This window comes from Bombyx mori, chromosome 10 (genome assembly GCF_030269925.1).
Source record: "Bombyx mori chromosome 10, ASM3026992v2".
In the NCBI taxonomy this organism is placed as follows: domain Eukaryota; kingdom Metazoa; phylum Arthropoda; class Insecta; order Lepidoptera; family Bombycidae; genus Bombyx; species Bombyx mori.
In genome coordinates this window covers 12,455,363-12,472,705 of record NC_085116.1, presented here as the reverse complement: position 1 = coordinate 12,472,705, position 17,343 = coordinate 12,455,363, and the positions used below count along the sequence as shown (strand labels likewise).

At 35.9% G+C, this 17,343-nt stretch overlaps 1 protein-coding gene and 1 long non-coding RNA gene across 4 annotated transcripts in view; one reads left to right on the top strand and one right to left on the bottom strand.

Moving 5' to 3' along the window:
* LOC101736789 (myelin transcription factor 1) overlaps positions 1–17,343 on the bottom strand; it is a 277,664-nt gene that overhangs the window by 157,843 nt on the left and 102,478 nt on the right. The window lies entirely within an intron of this gene.
* Positions 14,273–15,963, top strand: LOC134199443 (uncharacterized). Its single transcript, XR_009973932.1, has 2 exons — positions 14,273–14,565; positions 14,869–15,963. It is a non-coding gene; the product is annotated as an uncharacterized LOC134199443 (long non-coding RNA).

Genomic DNA, 17,343 nt, shown 5'->3' with positions numbered 1-17,343 from the left:
CTATCTTTACTGGTAGGTAGGATCTCTTGTGAGTCCGCACGGGTAGGTACCACTGCCCTGCCTATTTCTGTTTGAAGGGTGGGGCAGCTGTTGTAACTACACTTGGGACCTTAGAACTTATATCTCAAGGTGAGTGGCGCATTTACGTCGTAGATGTCTATGGGCTCCGGTAACCACTTAACACCAGGTGGGCCGTGAGCTCGTTCACCTATCTATGCAATAAATAAAAATCTGACTGTGTGTACAAGTGTGTGTAAATTAAGTGAATTCGACAATGCAGGAATATTGTTATGTACCTGTATGGTATAGACGGAGGATGCGAGTTGTGGCTTTGTTCACGAAACTCGGCGTGTTATAATCAAGTTTCTTGTAGCAAGCTATTTTATTGAAATACTGTGTACAGCGTGTTTTGCATTTCACATCGGACGTTAACCTTTTCCTTTTTTCGTTTCTATGAATAGTGTGATTCTTCTTTTATTTTTAATCCCTTTAGAAAAATTCAGACTAAAACAAATTCTATTTTAGAATAGATTAATATTCACTTCCAACTAAATCAAAGTTTCATGTTAAATAAACTAAATCTTTGTTACGATAAACATAAATTTCGTTTTAGTTAGATTAAATTAATTCAAAAAACAAAAGTCGTTCAAAATTAATTATCATTCACGCAACTCGAGAGTCGGCCCACACGAAATCTTTACGCTTCAATTGATCTATTTTATGGCAAAATTAATTACTGGCTAGAGAGGATAGACTATAATAGTTTCCCGACGATATTATTATTGCGAGGGGCCCAACGATTCGGCCGAATTGTGTCCGAACAAGAAAATTAGTGAGCGTAAAACGGGGTGTGAATTTTCGAATCAAAGAGGCTGCAGAACTAGTTGGAGGTCCATTGTGAGGGCCCATCATTTACATGGGATGCCACCTATACACAATTTGTGCGACGCGAGCGTTAAAGTTCTGCCTTTTGATGGAAACCGTAAGACTAATTGGAGCGGGAGCTATTTTTTCTTGGAGCTTCAACGACACTGAATGTGTTGCATGTGACTTGAAACTAGGCGTTATCTCTAATTTGACAGCTACGTCACAAATTTCAAACAGTTGAGCAAATGTTCGAAATAAATAAAAAAACATATGACGCTTCATATTTAAGATCTGTATTTAAATATGCAAAAACAAAACAATACACTAGCCATTTCTCCTCTATTTGACGACGTACACTACTTTTTGTTTAGTGGCTATTGACGAGCTGAAGTGTTTGTTACCTGTATATATTTTATGAGAATAGGTTTTCATTTCTCCAACTTTCCACAAACTTCGATAAAAAAAAACAGAAATGTGATACGTAAAATAAATATATACCTCGGTACGTCGGTGATTTTGATAGAATTTCGCCACCGGGCCAACATTAGCCTTGATGACTTTTATAGTACGTTAGTGTTGTATACAACCGCCTGATGCTGTAGATGTGATTATGAAAAAAAAAACACTGTTTCAACAACGGTTTGCTTTAAAACTTTATATTGCAGAACAGAGGGTAAGATCGAGCTATTCTCCGCGGGTAGGACCGAGATATTACGATATACGACTGCCAAGGGATCTTCGTGCAGCTGAGATTCTCCCAAACATCAGATTTATAGCCTGCCTGCACGAATATTAATCAATTTTCCAACACCAAAATGTATTAAAATCATCAGTTCAGAGAGAGTAAAAAACCGTAGGCCAAGATTTTTTTGAACCAAAATTTCAGCAAATCTTTACCTATTTAATTGAACATACCGAGATGTTGGTTAAGTATTGGTTAATTGCAGCTAGCAAGGTGAAACCTCTTTCATTACGTAGCATGTAAATAATAAGGTTTGAATGAATGAATGAATGAACTACCACGTTTAGTACCAACATAGATAATTAAATAGAAAAAAGGTATAAAGTTACTCTGAACCTGTTGATTCGCAACCATTTCAACTAGTTGTACTGAATTCAGCGAAATCTCTGTAATATTACATTAAATCGTGGCATTTAAAAACAGATGGTCCATAAACTATGCAAGGAACTCCGTTAGAAAGAATTAAGTATGAAATATGAAGCCCAAGGGCCTAAACATTGATTTATGTGACAGCGATCATCTTTTAAATATTGTTCGGATGTACCTCGCGTCTTCAATGCGAGGAGGGGTAAAATGGGGATAACGTTTTGTAACATAATGTTTATTGAATGCACTTTCTAGATGTACTTTTTAGTTGACTATATTTGAAGAGAACAGAATCTCATGGAAATAATTGGTGGATAGATGAATATTCTCCTGGTGGTTATTAAAGTGTAATTATTGAATTAATGCGATCGGTATACATTCTTAAACGATTAACACATTTCACCATCCTTGTTTGATCAGTGTTCGGGTTACAAGATTAGTAATAATTTTTAAAAGTTTTTAAAATTTCACATTCATTAAAAATGTTGTATAATTCAATTTTTTTTTCCTCGTCTTAAATCTTAAAGTCTTAATGAAGACTGAAACCAGGAACTGACTTAAGTGAGCTCTCGCCGCATAAGTTAATACCAAGCATTCGCTGTCTTAGTACAACAGCCCGGGAATAATGGCCGCCCGTAAATCCCGACAGACAAAACTGCCTCACCTGCACTCATTATATTTACGCCGCAATAATAAAACTTTTCAGCTCTCTCTGAATATTGAATTCGTTGCGGCGAGGAGAGGCGGTCGCCTTACTTATTGCCGTCAGTTATGCAATATGCTCTGTAGGTTTTAATAAAGGCTGTTCGGACGGGGCATATCGAAAAGTTTTCGTTTCGCGAAGGCGGGAGCTATTGCGCCGACAATGAGCCGCGCTAAGCCCCGCCGAGTTTGGTTGAAGCGTTTCCGTTTGCCTAATAGCTGCATGTAAAATTTTCATGCTTTTATTCACATATCACGGTTTTAATTCCGCTATGAAATGTTTTGTTGGAATACAGCAAACAAGCTTCCGGCTACCTTCAGATAGCATTTGTTTTTATTTCGTGGTATTAATCAGTGTTTACTTTTTGAATCTGTGTTTTGCGTTAATCAGTTTATAAATTTTATTTTAACAAAATTTTATTTAGTATACTAAACTTTTTCCCATATATTTTTGTTGAGAAGACTTTCGTAGTAAATGTCGCCGTGGTCTAAAGGAAAATATGCTTGGTGTATTCGTATCGAGCCATATGACTGACGTTCACGAATGCTTTCTAGGATAAGGGAACATTATGTAATGAAGATGTAATTCACTAAAAATATATGCGTAATTTCTCTACAATTGAAAGATAGACGTCAAGTCCCGAGGTAGGTTTCATCAGTCAGTTGTGATGTCTATGGGCTTCGATGACCATTATCAACCAGGTCATGAGCTCGTTCACTCATCTAAACAATTCTGATGGACATAATATTTTTCTGCCTAAACGCGAGAGATCGTTTGTAAAAGTTAAGTAAGCACTCTGTAATTATGATAACGGTTCTCGATTAAAGGATTTCAGACTATCCATGATTTGAGCTTCTAAAATATATACTTTTTAAGTCAACTGATAAGTCAACTATCTCATGGCTATTCTCATTATTAGAAATAATAAAATTATTTTTACGGCTTGACCTCGCTTTTTTATTTTTATTATAATATTATTTTCGAAGTTCCGAATGCTTCTACGGTATTCGTTGTCACGGACGACGATGAACTTTATTATATGTACATTATAACATAACTCTCACCTTGAGACACATGGGCGACCCCTCAATCGATGATATTAAAAAATCGTGAATGAAACTTTCAATAAAAATATCTACATTCCTAGCAAATGAATACTGTTTTCAAGTTTACGAATCTTTTTGTTTATACAATTCATGAACAGATACGTAACTCGAGTGCGCACCAAATATGTAAGTATGAATGTAGATGCCTTAACTCAATTTTAGACGTTTTGTACAATTGAATTTACCCCTTACTTATAATTAATTACCGCAGATGAATGGTTTGTATTGAAAAAAAGGAACGTAGAAAAAAAACTATTCAATAGATGCAGTGACGTCAGTAGTACATTACATTGCACACCTGTGAAGGAAATTAGATTAGATGCAGCCAACACGATGGTAGAAGTGTACTGAGAGTTTCAGTGATGGAATGCAGACGAGCGTTTCGTATTACAATTATTATATGCATAATTTATCGTGTAAATGATAGTTTAAAGAAAAAGAATAATTTAAAAAAGGTTGAAGGGTGGGGTAGCCGTTTTAACTATACTGAGACCTTATATCTCAAGGTGGGTGGCGCATTTACATTTTAGATATCTATGGGCTCCAGTGATCACTTAACACCAGGTGGGCTGTGAGCTCGTCAACTCAATATGCAAAACAAAAAAAAAACAAAAAAAAAGAAGTTTTTCTTTAATTTTTTTTTAAGTTCTTTACAATAACATTAGAATCTCATTATAAAAGATTTTATTTGGTAATCTTTCCCTTTATGTCATATTTTGTGCTCGAAAATTTTCGGAGACATGTGATATTAACTGTTTTTTCTTGCTCCGTGAAATAGAGTTGTGTTTACATTTACCAATTTCGCATACTAACTCTATAATAATCTCATTAAATCATCATCATTTCAGCCTGCCCACTGTCCACTGCCGAACATAAGCCTTGATGTCCAGTGCGGCCAGTCTATTGCCACCTGCATCCAACATATAATATTTATCAACGCAACATATCTTATGATATTTAAATTGGTATGCTTATAATAAATTACCATCATGTTGCCTAACCTAAAAAATGTGAAGAATTGCGTAATAGATTTATTTTGTAACAACATTCAGAGAAGATATAATGATATTGGTTGCATTAGTGTTCCTCAGTGTGGAATACTCGTGGAGTCAAATTCTCATACCGATATAACAAGTAAGTATACCGATATTAAACATAATAATGAAAGTTTGTATGTTCGTTATTCGATTACGTAAAAATAACTGAATACATAAAGTGAAAATTTGCATGAAAGGTAGGTATAGTCTGGTTAACACTTAAGATACTTTTTAGTATAGTAAATGACAGAAAATATTAGACTTATCTACCACAGTAAGTTTGACAGTGTTTTCTCTTGTTCGTAACTTTGAGAGCCAATAAATCTACAAATCGAATGCTAATTTATCAATTAGATAGTGATAACAACCTACTTATCTCAGAAAAAGCAAACGTGTTTCATTATTTCTAAAACTCAATTTTGACGCAGACATAGCCGCGGAACACAACTAGTAAATATATGAGGTCTGAAGATTTTACATTATAATAAACGATTCTGCTATAATAATAAGTAGAAATATGGTCTCGAAGTTTGTGACCCAACCACCTCGATCTGCTACCAGTAGGCACTATTTCACTATCAGTCATTCGCAGTAGGAATTTCTTTACCAGACAGTGAAAAGGTTTCGCTATGGTTGCAGGAGAGTAGGTACTTATGTTGTTTCTGAGAAACAGATGACATAATAATGTGTTTTGTTCGAGAGACCTTATTTTGGTAACTTGGCATCCGCTTAGCTTTAGTAAGCTAAGAGCTCATCTGCCCGTATAAAATTATATTAATATATATATTTTTTATTGCTTAGATGGGTAGACGAGCTCACAGCCCACCTGGTGTTAAGTGGTTACTGGAGCTCATAGACATCCACAACGTAAATGCGTCACCCACCTTGAGATATAAGTTCTAAGGTCTGAGTATAGTTACAACGGCTACCCCACCCTTCAAACCGAAACGCATTAACTGCTTCACGGCAGAAATAGGTAGGGTAGTGGCACCTACCCGTGCGGACTCACAAGAGGTCCTACCACCAGTGAGCAAGTTCGAATTTTAGAAAACTGATCAAAGCAGAAGTGAGTGTCGATATTGAAACTCAACACTAGCTCGTCTGACCTAGTACAAAGCAATAGCCTGTTTGCTCGCGGGTGTGTAAGCACACGGGCGCTTGTATACCTCGGGTTCCATGATGAGGTGCAGCCTTCAAAAGTTCAGCGTTCGATGCAGCCGCGGAAGCGCCGACGATCCCAGGAAATTGAAGTCACCTCGCTTGTATTCAACAACGAACAATGCTTTGTGAAAGAACATCTAATTTATCTGTCAGTTGTTCTCGAGAATATCTCGATTTAAATTGAATATCGACTTTGTAGTCTGCTTATGATATTCAAATCGGGCTTTTGTCTGCGCTCTGAAAATGATTTTAAACTTTTGAAATTAGAACGATTTAGTTTTGTTTCTTGCGACGACAAAGCTTACGACGTATGTACATCCACCCAGTAAAACGTTTGAAGCTTTTGATGTTCCAAAATCACAATATCCTTGATGAAACAAGAACAATAATTATATATGCGGCCGCAGCGTCTCAGGTAGCGCTTCGCACACGCCACCCATTGTAAATATTAGTTCGCGAAACTCATCAATTCCGCGCTCGAACTTAATAAAATACTTGGCGCTTAATTGAAAATGAATACTGCCGGCGTCGATGCGATCGATAAAATATTCCGCAGCCTTAATCCGCGATAATGAAGCGCCCCGCGAAGGGTTGCTTCGAGGACCCCAGTAATAAATGTTGCGTCCCAAATTTAAAATCAAAGTGCGGAATAAATTTTGATTAAGCGATTAGCTCGGCCTCGGGAGGTGTTTACGTTTCTTCACTTTGTTAGTTATGCTGTGGACTGTGGAGATCCGATGGTCCTCAATATATGAATCATTCGATTTGTAATATGGGCTTACCGAAGAGCCGTGACCTAAAAATGACATTTCTTAAATTAAATTGCCCCCGCAATCTCAAATAGACACGTTCAAGAATTTTTTTATCTGTCTATAGCTAAGGTTGCGTCCTAACGTTGGTGAAATGCCGTGGACGTAAGTGATGTATTAAAATATAGCAAAAGATAGATAAATACAAATGCAAACATCACAAATATACTCCTTATGTTTTGAACGCTAGAATTTTGTACTAAAGGAAATACGAATTGAACGTAAATCTAGATTTCCTGCAGTAAAAACGCGAACAAACAGACAAGTTCTTGAACCGGATCCGGTGCATCAGTACTAATGCAAAAGCGACGTATTTGATAAACGAGAGGAAAACGTGCATTTGAAATTCATTATAATTTTATTCATGACCCGACTGTGTTTGGCTGCAGCTTATTAAGCATGTTCCCGGAACGCCTTTTGTAAGATTTAGTATGTATAAGAAGCTATGCTAAAATATACATATACCAGTATTTATTAAGCTTTGTTTACGTCATCAGTTTTCTATGTTATAAGGGGCTACAAAAGTATATGGATATCAATTAGGTACATCAAGTCAGTTTTGTTACCCATCTTGAGACATGAAGCCGAAATCTCAATTGTATTTTCGGGATTTATTTTTAAACCGGAATACACGATTGCTTTGCAGAATAAGTAGGGAGGACAGTGACACCGACTCATGTGGGCTTACTCGACGCGCTATCAAAAATCTTACGTAAATTATAAATGTTGTGAATTTCGTTAATAACTGATAAATGTTTTTTAATTCACGTTAAACTTCAACACAACAACAACAACGTTCATGTACAAGTTTTGGGAATGTATTTATTTTTGAACATTTCCAACATTCAATAAATATCATCATGACTTCAATATTAGTATAGTTCAACTTTTCTCAATAATGTTATACTCAACTACATACCTACACGAGTTTTTGGCTCACATCATCTAAATCGACATATCAGAAGCTCAGGATTCTTTTTAAATCTCCGAAGAGAGAGCATTTCACTGTGTATGGAGGACACCTTGGAAGAATATTGATTCTAGCCGGATACGTAGCAAAAAACGAATTCTTGAAGCGCGATATATATCAACACAGGAATTGCAGCTTAATTTTCCTTAATTCTGGTCTTTTATAGAGCTCCAGAAATACTGTCTTGTGGCCTTTTAATTTTACTCTCCTGGATGCGATGCAACGGGTAGATACCACCACTCTGCCTATTTCTGCCATGAAGCAGTAATGCGTTTTGGTTTGAAGGGTGAGGTAGTCGTTGTAACTATGCTGAGACCATAGAGCTTATATCTCAAGGTAGGAGGCGCATTTAAGTTGTAGATGTCTATAGGTTCCAGTAATCACTTAAAACCAGGTGGGCCTTGAGCTCGTCCACCCATCTAACCAATAAAAAAATACTTCATTACATTGAATTTGTTTGAAAAATACATTTAAAGTAAAAAGTAAGTCATCAAATAATTTAATCAAAGAATTGTATTTCGATAAGCACAATCATAAAGAATACGTTTTAAAGTTTAAAATGTAATCATCAAAAATGAATGTTTTAGGACTTGTGAATATTACGAAGAACGCTGTAATGCTGTTTGTTGTTTTCAACTTGGGGTGTTCAGAAAATTAAATTTAGCGCGAGAACCTAGTGTCGCACGCTCATGTAGATTAATGATAAAAGCGAATATTGGATAGTGAATCATTCGGTACAGTGTTAATGAATGAAGTTTCACGGGAGCGAGTTTCATTGCACAATTAAAGAGAAGTGCATTTAGTCCTTTGACTCAGTAGCTAGTTCTTAGAATGTCATGGTTTGAAACTTTGTAACGGAAATACTTCGAAAAAAAAGTATTTTTGCTTTAAGAGAAATTGCATTTGGTATATTAGTAAAGAAAGTGTACTACAGTACAAATTTTTAAAACATACAATCTATATATTAATACGTGAAGCAAAAACTTTGTATCCCTTTTTACGGAAATTTCGCGGACGGCGGAATATGAAATTTTCCACACTTATAGAGAATATAGAGAAGAAGTGCACAATGCTAATATTTTTTTTAAATAATGCATAAAAGATACATTAAATCAATAAAGAAAACATGTGTAATGGTTTACAATACTACGTATTTGACGCACACACGCATGCATACTACTTATTTGTTTTCAAACTTTTGTTCTTGACGTCTGTGGTCAAATTGAGAATAGATTAAATATTGTTTGTCTTTAATAATATTTTTCTATAGTGTAGTCTTGGCGTTGAAAATACAATCATAAACTTACAATTTCAATTAATTATAATCGAATTTCGACTACTGCGGGACCTCTAGTATAATATAATTATGAGAATGACAACTTAAATAAATAACGATAAACGAACTGCTTATGCGGGATAATCGAATCGTATTCAACGCTGTATTAACAATTTTTTAATAACTGCTTGTCAGGTTTTTATGGCTGGCTGCGTCCCTAGCATAGTCAGTGTCCATGGGCGGTGTTAACCATTGATCATGACGTTTGAAGTATGGTCATCTGTCTTCAACACTTAAAAATGTATACGAAATGTAATCAAAATTATTCATATTTTTTTGTTTTTTTAAACATAATCTTCAAAGAGGTGCGCGTAATAAAAACCTTTATTTTCTTCTCCGCAATTTCGTACTGATGTTTTACAGACAAGTTACAAAATTTATACACCATACATACAAAATTACCCGTGTGCAAGTTAGTGTTAACATGTCGGTTATAGCTGCGGGCTGTGCACAAGAAACGAATTCTTAAGATTTGCGATACACATCGCCGCGAAGTTTATCGAGCATTTTCATTTCATTTCATTTATTTATTTATTTTCCCCCAAAAAGAAGACATAGTACAGAGTAATAGGAAAATTATATACAAAGGCACTGCTTATTTTTTTAAGAAATCTCTTCCAGCAGACCTGCGAGAGGATTATGAGAATAATAATTAAAAGTGATGAGTGTGTGTAGAACAGCTAAAATAACAAATACAACATGAGAATTATAGTAATGCACATACACACATGCTAAATATTGTTCACACTCCTTGCAATTTAGTGGCTCTAATCTATACTACAGTACTACAGCTTTTGTGAGTTAACAATTAATCAATGTTTAGATAAAGAGAAAATGTGTGTAGGATATGTTTCGTTCGCATGGATCGACAGGGATTTTACGGTTTAAACAAAGCAACGTTGAATAAAATGCAAGCTAGTTATTTGATCGTCACGTTGATCGATTGTATAAGTAACTCATCTGTAGTCGAAATTGATTATTAACAATAGGTGCTTAGTGATCAATTTTTAAATTTAGTAATCAATGGTCAAAATTTATTACTAAGCAATAGGTGCTTAGTAATCAATTTTGACCACAGATGAGTTACTTATACAATCGATCAACGTGACGATCAAATAACTAGCTTGCATTTTCAAAATTGATTACTAAGCAATAGGTGCTTAGTAATCAATTTTGACCACAGATAAAGATTAAACCAGTGACGTCAGTAGTATTTTATCCTGTATGTATCCGTTTACAAGGCACTACTACCTACAGTCTAATAAGTGGCTCCACTCTCGTTAATGAGTTTACTGCATCTTCGCGTCGCGGAATAAGTTTGTAAAAGTGCAAGAGTTCTGGCACCTAACTCGGGCGCGGCGCCGGCAATTAAACTTGCCGTAACGAAGGATGTGGTGCTGACTTTGAACTACTGAGATATTGCTTGTTTTCGAGAGCACGTTCTTCAAACTTTGATAAATATAAACTTGTTTACCAGTCATTGTATTGTAGAATACTTTGTAAAGTCAAATAAGAATAAAGTACAATTGCTTTTGGTTTTTTATACTTATAGTTTTGGGGACTTTGATCTCGGGTCTTGGAAGTGATATTTAAAAATGTTTTCCAATGAAAACTTTGAGTGGCGCGTAGCTACATGCATCTGTGACAAGACTGCAAATACAACTTTATTGGAATACTAGCTGACCCGGAGACTTCATATTGCCTCAATCGATAAATAAAAGACCTAAACTTTTGTATAAAATAAACTTAAAACAAACAAAAGGAATCCGTCCGACGAATTCCGAGTGTTTTCATATTTATCTACCTTTTAAAACTTCTCTGGACTTCCACGAATAATTCAAGACAAAAATTAGCCAAATCGGTCCAGCCACTCTCGAGTTTTATCGAGACTAACGAACAGCAATTCATTTATGTATGTATATAAGTATAGATTTGAAATCGATTTGATGTTGCGATCAGAATAACACGATTAAAAGTGTAGCTAGCAAATGTTCAATAGAAAAACTAGAACATTCATTATGAATTTCGAATTCGATGTTCGAATATCGAATTAGCTATAAAACGTATAAATTTAAATATTTCAACGACAATACAAAACATTTTTCATCCTACCCGTTTCTTAATCTAGTGGCGCCCGGGAGCTGTAACAACGTTAACCGGCCCATTTCTCAATTTGTTAGATACGACCGACCCCTTTATTCTTAGATGGACGCACAATGTACTAACCCTTCGACGGCCCGGGGCACTCCACACGAAGAGTCAGCCACCGTTCCCTTTTAATTTTATTGCTTTCTAAAGAATTTCAAGGGAAATTTAACTTTTATTTTAGCAAACTGATTTACGATCGCGTTCCTGTGTGCTTAAAGAATTCGCGCAGCTTAGAAAATTTAAACAGATAGTTGCATAGGTCGTGGAGCTAACTATAGCTATATTTATATAAAAGTGGAGTTCGTTTTAGACTTTCGCGGTTTTCTACGTTTTGAAATATTATATTGATCTATGCGTTTGTTAAAGTGTGTCGAAAAACTGTTGGAACCGTGAATGTGTCTATTGCTAGGGGAGTTGTCGAGATCTAGTGGTAACATTCGAAAACGGATTAGAAACAGGGTGAATCAATTCGTCTGCTCCTGACATCCTACCCGTAGTCTTCAGCGATAGAAGATTATGTAATTGCTAAATTTTATTTATTTATAGACAAGAAAAATTATTTATTGATGTGTCTTAAAAAAAAAACGATTTATTCTATGGAACGTGATTATAGCTATAATTTTATAAAGTTCTAAAATTGAAATCAAAGTAATAAATTACAGTTCATTACAAGCAATAAATTTTCATTCTCAAACACTGCTATTTTTACAGGCACTTCAGAATTAAGATCGAATTACGAAAGCATTCATCCCATTTACGGAGACCGTTGCCATCTGCCGTTGCGGCGTCCGTTTCCTCATGGCATTATATTAAATTTTATTATCACGTTGGACTAAGTAATGGGAATATCGTGTAAGGAACGTCCATAGCCCCTGGGCGCCGCGGGGCAGGCCCGAGATGAGGAAGGGGGGTGATTAAAATTTTGACTCCCGTTGATGACACAACAGTATAGAGTGGAAGGATTAATACTGGCTTTATGAGTAGATTACAACGGTTTGTAGTGTCCGCATGCAATAAGAGTAGTGCTTTCATTTGTATTTTAAACCTTCTCTGGACTTCCACAGGTAATTCAAGACCAAAATTAGCCAAATCGGTCCAGCCGTTCTAGAGTTTTAGCGAGACTAACGAACAGCAATTCATTTTTATATACCTATAGAGATAACTCGTGTTTAGACGTATCGTAAACCCAAACGGGAAATACCACAATCTTACCTATTATGAAACAGCTGATCTATCCTGAATGGCTTGACAACAAAATGGTAGCACATTGTGATGTCCATTATTAGCTGCAGACGTATGTATGTTAGTATGTAACGGAATCTTTGAACATGATTTTGACCTCTTCAAAACGTCGGATTAACTCGAAATTTGGTATACTTATTAAGGACCGATGGCAATTCAATAATAAAAAAAAAAAAAAAATTCAACTTAAAAATGAAAAATGAATAATAGTTTAAAAAAACTAACAAAACACGCTTTTATAGAAAATTCAACTAAAAAAAAGAAAATAAATTTGAATTCAAAATAGTGTAAGAAAAAATGATTTTACTGTAAAAAAAGCGTGTAATAAAATTTGTAAATTATGAACATCCATTTCTTTTTCTCCAACGGCACACAAACGTCTACTGGTCGACATAAATCTCCTCCAATGTTCGCCACAATAAACGGAACATGAAATACAAATGTATGTACTGAATATTGAAGAACACAGTATCACACATACAGCAATTTATTGAAGAAAAAAAAAACGAATGTATATTTTGCAAATCGTCTAAGATGGAAAAGTTTCGATCATAAAAACATCTACGAGCCTCTAAAGCACAGATAAAAATAAACGTATTAGCCGTCGAAACGGACGAGTTAAGTTCGCTCGTAAGCAATAAATGAACTACAATTGTTTTTCAATTGCCCGAGAAAAACGATTTATTTATTTATTTCTACACCGAGTTCATGTTAAAGACGATATTTCAGCGACTGCTGGAGCTAAGAGACATCATGACGGAAACGCTTTCTCATCAACAACAATCAAATAATTTGGAATTTAAAGGATATAATGTACTCTGCGTGTTTGGTACTTCTTATTCTTCTCCCTTCGGTTTCCTCAATACTGAGGGTCGTGACTGGTCACGATCTCCTCGTAATAAGAGTTTATTCTGGATCATTCCATGCTATTTGCTCCTATCTGCCGCCGAGTGTAGTGCATCGTGAACTGTGGTGTCGAGAGTAGTGCGGATCTGGTCAATCCAACGTGTTGGGCCTCACCTCGCGGTTTTCTTCCGCCCACCTTGCCAGTCACCATTAACTACTCCAAGCTGCCGTCATCCTTTCTGGTAATGTGGCCAAAGTATCCCACAACTCTACGTGGGCAGATGGTGGAAAGCCTCGACTTTATCTGGAGTTCTTGGAGGATCGACACATTCGTACGTACTGTCCAGAGAATTCCTAGCATCTTTTGCTAGCACCACATCTCAAACACATTAATACGGTCACGATCGGATTTTCGGAAGTCCTCCAGATCTCTGCGCCGTATATGAATATGGAGAACACTAAAGTGCGTACAAGATTGCTCTTGGTTTTCAGGGAGATATTTTTATCCTTCCACATCTTATTAAGTTGCGTCATGGCCCCCTTTGCCATCACGATTATTCTCCGTATCTCATTTTTGCACAAGCCATCACAACTAATGTTTGCGGCCAGGTATACAAGTAAGTATATACAAAGTGTTTGGTACAAAGATGCTGAAAATTTCAACCGCGAAGCAGTCATCCCTCCCGACAGCGACAGACACTGATGGTAGGACCTCTTCTGAGCCCGCACGGGTAGGTACCACCACCCCACCTATTTCCGCCGTGAAGCAGTAATGCGTTTCGGTTCGAAGGGTGGGGTAGCCGTTGTAACTATACTGAGACCTTAGAACTTATATCTCAAGGTGGGTGGCGCATTTACGTTGTAGATGTCTATGGGCTCCAGTAACCACTTAACACTAGGTGGGCTGTGAGCTCGTCCACCCATCTAAGCAATAAAAAAAAAACCAAAAAATAATTAATTTCAACTTTTGTTTTATGCAGTTGATACCGGTCAGGATATTAAAGCGAAGTTATAAATTAACCCTTAATTCGACTATGTGCGGTATACTTCCCATTGAATGGAAAAAAAAACTGCATATTAAAATATACCATATATTCAGTGCTCTGGGTGCTATAAGGCATCCTTAATTATTTAACTACGTGGTCAAAAATCAGCAACGGGTGCACTTGATCTGGACGCGAACGATCGGCGGCGATATGACAGTAAGGAAGGACGTGCCGCGAGGGCTTTCAGTAAGTCGCGTTTTATTCATTATTTTACGGCTTTTTTTTCTTGGAATTTATTGAAAACTAAAGATAAGATACCCGGATAGCTACTTACAATATTTTTATTGTATAACTAAGTTTTATTTAGTTGTTATAACGCTCGCAACTTCTACGTACAGTATGCTTCCCAATATCGATTTACTAATAAAGTAACAGCTTAATATTATGTCCAGTATTCTTCACTTTGCCAAATTAGTTGATAACTAGATACAAAATCTTCTTATCATGGGTATAGTGAAAGTGCCTTCTTATCTTCTTATTTGTCTACAGAATTCAAATACGCTTAAGTAGCCGACATCATGCCATTAAAAAGATTCGAGCACATTAGACGCAACATTCATTTTGTGGACAACACCTATCCGGATGAGGACCGGTATTATAAGATACATCCGTTCATTGAAAAAATAAGAAGAAACTGCCTTTCGACAAAAGAAGAAATGAAGTATAGTATAGAAGAAATAGCCATACCATACAAGAGCACTAAAGCAGAAAACCGGAGGCAGAATAATCTTATGAAACCCAATAAATGGGGATTCAAGAACTTGTTAACATAGATGTACCGGAAGTTGACACTTTTCGGTAAATCTATTTTAGGGAGGAGGAACAGCAGATGACACTGGGTGCAAAAATGGTATTAGCCCTTTGTAAAACAATTCAGATTCCAGGATGTTCTGTATATTTCGATAATTTTTTCTTGACGGCCGACTTGATCTGGTATATACGTGATCACCGAGGAATATTCAGTCTCGGAACCATATGACAAAATAGACTGAAAGGTTGCATCAATGGCCTGTTAAGTGACAAGTAACTAAAGAAAAGAAGCAGAGGTTCGTTTAGCCAAGTCGTAGACAACGACAAAAGGATAGCAGCTGTCAAATGGTACGATAATAAAGTTCTAACATTGGCTTATGTAGAATCTTACCCAGTTCATGAAATCAAGAGATGGAGTAAAGAATAGAAAAAGAAAGTGGGTGTCCCATGTCCACAATTAGTTCGATATTATAATCAACATAATATGGGTGGAGTCGACCTGTGCGACATGCTGATAGCTCTCTATAGAATATCTTTCAAAAGCCGACGTTGGTACATGAATATTTCTGGCCAAATGTTAGATATGGCAGTTAATAGTGCTTGGCTTCTCTATAAGAGGAAATGCAACAAAAAGAGCCTAAAAATATTAGTCTGAAAAAGCTCAGACAAAGATTGGCGGTTGAATTGACGCAAAAACGAAGGTCAGTTCAACCACCAAGTCAGTTATCGAAAAAGGTTTATGTACATTAATCTCCATGTACAGAATATAAGTGACTTGTTCCTAATAGTAATGTTCCTAAGGAGAATATAAATGAATATTTTATGAAAAAATTACTTGTTTCTTTAATTCTTTCCCATTGACAGTGGGAGCTATACTGCACATGGTAGGAGTGCAGTAGTTTCCTTTAAACTTGATTGCGTCCAGTATAATGGACGTACATTTTTCAGGAAACTGAAAAAGTTATATTTTTTTAATTATTTTTTTTAGGGTCTCTTAGAAGCTAAGAATCAAGATCTGGAACGATTTTGCAAATTAAATTCAAAAAAACAATCCGTCGAATTAAGGGTTAAAATGGTATTATCATATTATATTTATGACGGATACAAAAATTTTAAAGTTAATCTGACGTCTTGAAGTCTTCAATGAAAATGACATTCAAAAACGCGTTTCATCCAACCATACGTACGCATATCAAGCTAATAAAATCGTGTTAAAACCTACAAAACTAAATTAAAATTAAAAAAATTATTACTAGCTAGATTGCTTTACAAATAAATTGTCATAGTAGAACTCGTTGATATAAAACCGTCACTTTATACTTTAAAATATAATTTCCCTTAATTTAGCTTTTAATTATATCTCAATAAGTTTTCAACCCTTGATCTTTCAAGTGTGAAGATTTATTTAAGTAAAAAAAAAAAACCGGCAATATTTTACCTTCGCCCCGTCGCCGAGTTCACTTCGTTATATTTATTAAAACATCGCCCGAGATTACAAAGAACACGATATTTTTACACTGTAAGATGTGAAAACCAATTAAGGAGATAAAAAGGGAATCCAGCGAGGTGCCTGCATTAATTTCTTTTTTGCGGGGATTATTTTAAAAATTGCATTATATTCTTGTTAAGACGGTGAGCGCTCCCGGTTAATGATACCCCTTCCTTTTTAATTGCCTGAGGCTATTGCGAAATGAGTAATCTCGAAGGCCTCCGCAAGATAAAACTTTGGAGACTTCGAATTATAACACCTTACAAGCGAATCAAGATTTACGTTTTTGAGGTCTCTGCGCTGGTCTGTAACGTGTAACATAATCTCAAAGATTATAAACTCTAGGAAAGTAAATTCAAAGATTGAAGCGTGAATTTTATTTTTATTGATTTTATTACTTTATTCATTTTAGTTCGGACAGTAGAAAATAGGTTTTGCCTCTAATGTCTTAAAGTGGTTGGCGTCATTGGAACTGTAATGTCTTGAGCTTTTGAATTATTTGACGACATTGTAATTCACATTATAGTTTGTGCAGAGGAAAAGCAGCTCTCACAAAATTTAGTGTGTCCTCGGGACTCATGATATTATTCCTTAATTTTATTCATTCGTGTCTCGAGACACGAAATTACAGGAAGCACAATGGAAATGAAGAAATAATAAGTCGTACGGTCGTAAATCGTGCGTCGATATCGATGCCGCATCTACGTACATAATTCTGACACGGA